This window comes from Lytechinus pictus, unplaced genomic scaffold (genome assembly GCF_037042905.1).
Source record: "Lytechinus pictus isolate F3 Inbred unplaced genomic scaffold, Lp3.0 scaffold_28, whole genome shotgun sequence".
Lineage (NCBI taxonomy): Eukaryota > Metazoa > Echinodermata > Echinoidea > Temnopleuroida > Toxopneustidae > Lytechinus > Lytechinus pictus.
In genome coordinates this window covers 92,405-100,696 of record NW_026974148.1, presented here as the reverse complement: position 1 = coordinate 100,696, position 8,292 = coordinate 92,405, and the positions used below count along the sequence as shown (strand labels likewise).

General features: G+C 34.2%; 1 long non-coding RNA gene across 1 annotated transcript; it reads left to right on the top strand.

Annotated features, from left to right (window-relative positions):
* Positions 1–6,525: 6,525 nt before the first annotated feature.
* LOC129261064 (uncharacterized) lies at positions 6,526–7,948 on the top strand. The gene is made up of 3 exons (XR_010296877.1): positions 6,526–6,574; positions 7,185–7,301; positions 7,876–7,948. It is a non-coding gene; the product is annotated as an uncharacterized LOC129261064 (long non-coding RNA).
* Positions 7,949–8,292: the final 344 nt, after the last annotated feature.

Here is an 8,292-nt window from a genome sequence, read left to right as displayed (position 1 = left end):
CACTTTGTCAAAACAAATAGTGCCATGACGTGACGTCACACAAAACGAACCGAATTCACGCCGTGAGAATTGGCGTCGATGACTTCCATATTTAGGTAGTTTTAATCGCTTATTTTTAATATTTTCAATTCGTTTTATTGTCTTAAATTAACTTATTGATATTAAGTAGGTTGAAAGCTTTCTGATGATGTAAAGATCTCTACTTTTGTGATCGTCTTCTTATATCAACTTTAACCGCATTAGTTATTAAATGCAGCAACTTCATCACAATGGAGACACATTTATACACATGTATTGAAAAAAAATGAAACAATCATAATTTCATATTTAACATAAAAAAAGGAAAATGGGGATGTCGACACATCATCAGCCCACCAAATGAATATTCATGACGATGTGCACATATCTGTTTTCACAAAATATTAATAAACTTCGTTATTTTGTCATCCGATTTTGATGAAATTGTTAGCAGTTTGCTTTGTGAATTTCACTCTATTTATTTAGAATTAATATTTCAGCGCCCGGACCATCCCTTTAAGGTTCATCACTTAACAATTAACATAAGAAAATTCAGCGTTGAATGTTGATAAAAAAATAAATCTCAGTTAAAATGCCATCTAGGATTTTGTTTTACATGTTTGATAACCAAGTTTTAATGTGATACTGGCCCCTTGAAGTTTTTGTTGCGAGAAAATACATTTGTCCAATTTCCCATCTATTTTTTTTTTTTTACTTTTTTTTTGTAAAAAGGGCCTATTTTCTTACAAATATATTTTTATAAATGAAATTGCTTCAATTTTTGTTCTCCTATTCATACTATTTTTTTGCTATTTTACAGGTGAAATAGGCTAAACTAAAAATAGGATATTTAATTTCCATTTTTAGGCCTACTATATTTTTGCTTTATATCCCCGGTTTATATCTTTGCAACCTTGCAATATGTTAGCCCGGCTGGTTTATATCTATTTCTTTTTAAATAAAAAAAAATTGGATATTTTCAATCTATTTTTATGATGCGAGGCTATATAGTTTGCAAAAATGTTTTTTAATTGCATGAACAATCTTGTATCTCTGTTCACAGTATCATGATGCCAGTTTATTTTGCTTCTTTTTTATAATTTGTATGAAGTTTGTATCTATATATTTTCAAACTATTTTCCATCCTTAAAGGTAAGTTCCAGCTTTGGTAGCCTGTAAATTTGACTAAAATACGGATTTTGTTCATACTTACACCATTTGATGGGATTGATAAATAAATAGGAACTGCCAAAGAAATTTCGAAGAAATCGTGTATTTAGTGAGAAAAAAAAAAGTGAGAAAGCAAAAAAATGACCGTTAATCAGGGCGTCGGGTCTTTTTTCAAATCCGACTCAAATATCTGTTTACTCCCTCTATGGCGTGAAATTGTACATGTCAATATCTTGGCGATTCTGCAATCGAGTTTGTCGCACCAAATAAAGCCACGCTAGCTTGCGGGCCGGCGCGCGGTCGCGTCGAGCCGGCCGGCCGTTCGTGCACACACTAGTTTCCCATGTTTTTCAAGTGCGTTGCGGTCTACGGTAATCGGTATTTCGAGATTGTTTTCGTCCAGTTCGTTTAATATCGATAAATTTGGTCAGAGCTAATTATTTTTTTTTTGTTCATGTGAACATATGTACGCGGGGCCGTTGCCATGGGTGGAAGGAGAGATACGAGGCAAAAAGGAGTCGCATGACATTGTCAACAGCAATGTTTGACAAGTTCCGGATAGCAATGCTCTCAACCGGAGAAAGCAAGAATGATAGTTTTCTGGAGTTGCTCATTAACACGTAAGTAGATATACCGTAATTTCGTGATACTGATTGATGTGTCTGTTGTTGAAAGAAAGTAGGATGGGGGGTCGGGTGTCCGGACACTTGATCTTTGAAGAAGCCTTCTTTTTTTGTCTTTGGATTACACTAAAAAGTACTAAAATATGAATTCAATACTTGTTGCTTTGTAATCATTTCTAAGTTTTATTTTGTTCTTTATAATATTTCCTAACATTTTTTACTAAAAATTGTTGAAACCTCGCTTGTATTAATTTTTCCAAATGACTTTCTAAAATTGATCGTCCGGACACACAACAACTGGGTACTATACTGTATACATGTCTGACATACCGGTACCGTACCATACGTGGGAAAGATTTCCACGTGGACCAACTAATTACATGCATTTTTTTTCTGACTTTTGTCCTCAAGTCAAGACAGTCTGAATCAATGACAACATGACCACCCGACTTGATTTTCCATTTCAGCGTGTGCACTCCTCAGATAGATCTTGGGACTTGGCCTGGGCTCAAGCCGGGTTGATAAGTTAGCATTGACTGATTGAATCTATCCATTCTCTGTTTTGGCCTATCGTTAGCGCCTAGGACCTACTTGAAATATGCCAAATTTTCCATCCATTCCCCAATTAACGTTACATGTGTGTTTAGTGACCGTGTTATGGTGGGGTGTCAAAGCTCAAAGACTGATGATAAATCCGCTGTATCGGAGGAGTTTTTCAAAAAAAAAAAAGATTTTTTTTTTTTGTCCTTGCCTAACGTGAGGTGCACACATCCCCTTGTCCTAATTAGTCCTACTCCTAATCATGCTAGTGTAATGACATAACACTCAGTCAAAGAGTTTATGCTGCGGAGCCAGATAAAGTCTTAGCGGAGCATATTTCCGGTTCCGACAGAAATAGATACATACTTTTACAATGTCAAATAGCATACCTTGGCCTATACCTATTTATCTGTAAGTTTTTAGACGAGATCCAACATTTAACAAGTTATCTAAATCTAACAAAAGGTACCAAAGAATTTTTTTTTAAATCACAGAATCACAGAGTGTTTAATGTGTCCTTATGGAAGTATACATGTACATGTTACTTATACATCATTTATTAACATTTGTCTCTTTGCATCACACTTCAGACACGAAGAACACTCCAAGAATTGCACCGGTATCAGTGCAGGAACCAGTGTGGGAAATGTCGATGACAGGTAAGATTCAAATATTTTACATGCATTTTTATTCAAATTGTGCCGTGCCTTGTGATTTGGTTTACTACAGAAGATTTTTGTATCACGAACATACTTTTTTAAATGTTGTATTTATTTGTATGTTCTCATTTACTTCGTCACTGTACATTGAACAAAAATAAAAAAATAAACAACATGATATATATTAGAATTCAACATAAAAAAATGACAACATAAAATATACCTAGCTAAGCAGGCACATATAAGTTGATAAATGTTTTATTAGATTTTGTGGTAAGAACATTTCTACATGTACATTAAATGCATGTATCTCTTCAATTCGTTGCTGACTTTTTTTTTTAGGTTGCAAATTATTTCAGAAACAAAGTGGAATGATTTTACATGTAAATGTGTGTGTGTATTGAACTCTTATAATTTTTTTGAAGAATATTTTCTTTATTGAGGGTATTTGTATATTCTCTCATCTAACCTTAGATCCCAAGAGCAGTCCCATGAGTGTGCCAGTGAAAGTTTCGGGGAATCAAGTATGTGTACAAGGAAGGAAACTGTAGAGAACAGGTGAGATGTCTCTTTAAAGTACATGTAGGTTTAATAAACGTATTTGGATATTGATGATTTATTATTATTATTTTTTTATTATTACATTTGGGAAACTTTTTTCTTCAGGGGAAGGGAGAATCAGACTCTGTGAACTCTACAGTAAAATTACCTGTCAGTAACCCAACATGCGGATGTACATGTACTAATATAGTCAGAATTATTTTCAATACATCAAATTTTAATAAAGGAAGCAATAACAGTGATGCAGAGAATGTACATTCACATACTTTGCACAATATAAGAAGGTGGGAACATCGTGATTTTCACAAATAATTTCCATGCTGGTTGCAAAAAATCAGTTTTTTCCAAGTACTTTTAGTCAGATGGTCATGCAGTCCCTCATACTGTACCTGTACATGTGTATTTTCTGCATATTCTAATTTTTGCACGTATGTGATCTGTCAAAGTAATTTATAAAGAGGAAATTGTGTCTTCATAATTTCATATTATGAGACTGGTAATTGTGGGGATACTTTCTTATTGATTTTGTTTAAAAAAATCCCTCTTTATCTTCAAACCTTCATTCTATTATCAGGAGTACCGCATTTGCTTCGACACCTTTTAAGGGAAGTGGAGCCTCAGGCAAATTTGCCGATGATAAGTAAGTTTATTTAAATTGAGGCAGTAATGATCAATGATATGTTAAATTATGTACAGTTATACTGCAGTTTCTTTCAAGACGATAATAAGCATACCAGGCCTGTTTTACGAAGAGTTAAGAGTGGTCCAATCAACCACAACTATGGAAAGCCAACAGCGCCAAGTCGCCAACATATGAAATTAATATTGAAAATGTTTTCTAGATACGATGTACATGTGTATTCCTTTGTTCATTGCTGCTTGACAATTTAGAATGTTTTTTTTTCATAAAAAGGACATGGTGCTAATTTTTTGGGAAAAAAAGTATATACATGTACACAGTTCAGGATGATCGGATCAATCGTAACTCTTTGTAAGACGGGGCCATTATTGCACATTTCTTGCCATTATGTCAACATTTTTTTAAATTTATTTTGCTTTGGGTGTGTAAAGCTTGTTATAGATCAAATTAGAATGAAATGATTATGATGTCAAGTGTTGCCACAAATTCAAAACTGAAAGTATGTGCAGTAAATACTGAATTCACAAGAAAGTTTGTAGAACCAAAACCAAGATTAATTGTCCTTTATCAGAGTGTATCTAGAATTGGTACAGTTCCTTGAGCTGAATTTTGTGGAATTGTAAGATTTAAGCTGAAAAACCAATTGTAGATGTATTGTTACTGCTTTTTAACAGACCTGACATGTTGCTTGCTTCCCATGATTATTTTGCCAATATCTTATTATTCATACATACAGACACAGACAATAAGTTCACGTAAGTTGAATACAAAATATATTATTTTAACCCTGTTCTTAATATTGTTAATTTAGGGATTCTGATGCTTGTTCTGCAATATCATTGATAGGGTCAGGAAGACCTTCCATGTAAGTTGATCTCGGTTTTATTTTCGTGTGAGTGATATATCATAAGGAGATATGTGTCAATGTGTTTCTTTGTAAGCAGATCATGATTGATAGGCCTTTACTCCAAGCTAATACTTTTATATGAAACTTGCACTTATTATCTGCATAGATCTACATGTATTTGGATGAAACAGTGTAGATGTATTGTTACTGCTTTTTAACAGACCTGACATGTTGCTTGCTTCCCATTATTATTTTGCCAATATCTTATTATTCATACATACAGACACAGACAATAAGTTCACGTAAGTTGAATACAAAATATATTATTTTAACCCTGTTCTTAATTTTGTTAATTTAGGGATTCTGATGCTTGTTCTGCAATATCATTGATAGGGTCAGGAAGACCTTCCATGTAAGTTGATCTCGGTTTTATTTTCGTGTGAGTGATATATCATAAGGAGATATGTGTCAATGTGTTTCTTTGTAAGCAGATCATGATTGATAGGCCTTTACTCCAAGCTAATACTTTTATATGAAACTTGCACTTATTATCTGCATAGATCTACATGTATTTGGATGAAACAGTGTAGATGTATTGTTACTGCTTTTTAACAGACCTGACATGTTGCTTGCTTCCCATGATTATTTTGCCAATATCTTATTATTCATACATACAGACACAGACAATAAGTTCACGTAAGTTGAATACAAAATATATTATTTTAACCCTGTTCTTAATTTTGTTAATTTAGGGATTCTGATGCTTGTTCTGCAATATCATTGATAGGGTCAGGAAGACCTTCCATGTAAGTTGATCTCGGTTTTATTTTCGTGTGAGTGATATATCATAAGGAGATATGTGTCAATGTGTTTCTTTGTAAGCAGATCATGATTGATAGGCCTTTACTCCAAGCTAATACTTTTATATGAAACTTGCACTTATTATCTGCATAGATCTACATGTATTTGGATGAAACAGGTGAAGTTAAGATTTGCATGACATGGCGGTGTGATTGGAAGTTTTAAAATTGTGTGTCATGCCTAACATTGTATTAATTACTGTTGCAAGCTTTATACCAGTACCCTGGTTTTTTAGGAGACACAACATTTGTTTCAGTGACTGATATAGGGTGAGGGTTGCAATAGGGTTTTATGTTAGGTTAAGAGTTATGCTTCGGGTTTTGTTCAGGATGGATATACCGGTAGTGTTAAATCTTGGGTTGCAGTTGGTCCTTTTATTAATTTGTGGAATTTGCCACAGAGCAATTGTTGCTTGAGCAAACATCATGTAACCAAAAGGGATGGGAAATACTTTGTATTTAGATGTTAACATCAAGAATTACATGTTAATGTTACTATACATAAACTATTTTAGCTTATTAATAACCTTTGTTTGGAAATGGTATATGCCTTTACATTAAAATAACATGGTCTTACTAATTTCATGCTCTGCTATCCACCTTTGTATATCATCAAGTCACAGTATACCAGCTGCAAGTGATTCCGACATGTTTGAGTAAGTATCCCCAATACCTCAATATGTGCATGAAGTACCAAGCTCTGGTGTACAGTACCGTATTTGATGTGATTCCTCTTTCATTAATTTTAGAAATACATGAATAAGATGAATTGGGGCCTTGTATGCAATTAGTGCTAACAATTAGAAGAGGCAGTTTAAAGACCAGTGTGTTGGCTCAGTTTGTAGAGCGTTCGTCTCACATGAACCGGGAGGTCGGGGGTTCAAACCCCGGCTGCGTCAGACCAAAAGACGTTAAAAGATGGGAGTTGTTGCTACCCTGTTTGGCGTTCAACGTTTAAAGGGATAGAGCCTCGTCGATCTGGCGCTGCACAGTGGCTGCCGGGCCCACGATCAATTGGGCAAAGCAAATTTTAGGAGTATTTCATTTCATGTCTATTTCGAACAATAAATTATGGAATTAAATTTTGGATTTGAAAGTCAATGATTAATGGTACTCAATTTTGTTTTGTATTCTTAAAGCAGGGTAATAAAGTACATGCAGGGAAAGTGAGACCATATACCACTAGGTTAATATTAATTTTTTTTTGTTATTTTTGCAGTAGAGAATGACTGTATATTAAATCAATATTTTATGTTTTTACACCAGCATCAGCGTTAGTTATTATGAAAAGGGGGACTTTGTCTACCCAACAGAGGATGTTCTGGATGAAGAATCCGATTCTGACTTTGAGGACCCCGAGCTTACATTGCGGCTTCAAATTGGGTAAATAATATTGAAAGTGTTGGTGCAAGACACAATCTTACTTATTTCTAATATTTCATTTTTAATTTGCCAACGATCACCTCCCCCAGAAATTTGGATTGTAAAGTATTTTTTGTTGTTGTGCAAATTCATGTATAAAATCAAAGCAGTTCATTAGGTATTCAGTCTTTGTCGTTGTATCCTTTGTAATAATCTGTTGAATTATGTTTTTAAACTTATCTACTAACCTAAATTTTGCTGTGATTTATTTATTATTTTCTAATTCTCTGTATTCTTACCTTTTTTCTTCAAACTTCTTTATTATCTTTAATTATTTCTGAGCTACTTCAATGAAATATCCTTGTAACATTATATGGGAAGAATTTTGATGCCAGAATTCTCAAAGATTTCATGTACTTTTTAATCTTTATTATTTCATTATTGCTATGCACATTTAAATATTTACATATAGCTCTATCTTGAGGCTTCCTGGCATTGTGTTGGGAACTAAATCAGTTTTGTGCATCTCTGATGATACTGCAACTTGTCTTTTTTGCAATTTTTTTAAAAACTAGTGTTTCCATGTCTTTTGCAGAGAGGATTGTAAAGGACTGACAGAGGTTGGGGAAGAGGAGCATGAGATGGGGGAGGATATTAGGCTGGAGGACACCCCACAGGAGTCACAGTTCACAAGGTCTGGTCTACACCAGAAGTCAACAGCTCAAGAAGCGGAAGACGTCAAATTGTTCGTCATCACAGAGAATAGGCTGTTAGATATAGCTAAAAAAGCAATATCGAAGTGCACCCAATGTGCATCAAGTCTTGCTGTGCATGTAAGACAGGGAAATGGGAGTGCTGCCCATATAGACTGGGTAATGATTCATTGATTTTATATGTTTCTTTTTGCCTCTCCAATAAGTCATCCTTTTTTTTTGCTTTGTCGACTTGATGTGGTATTTGTGATTAAAATTATATCTGCATTTTAAAATGTACCCTATATTACATTTACATG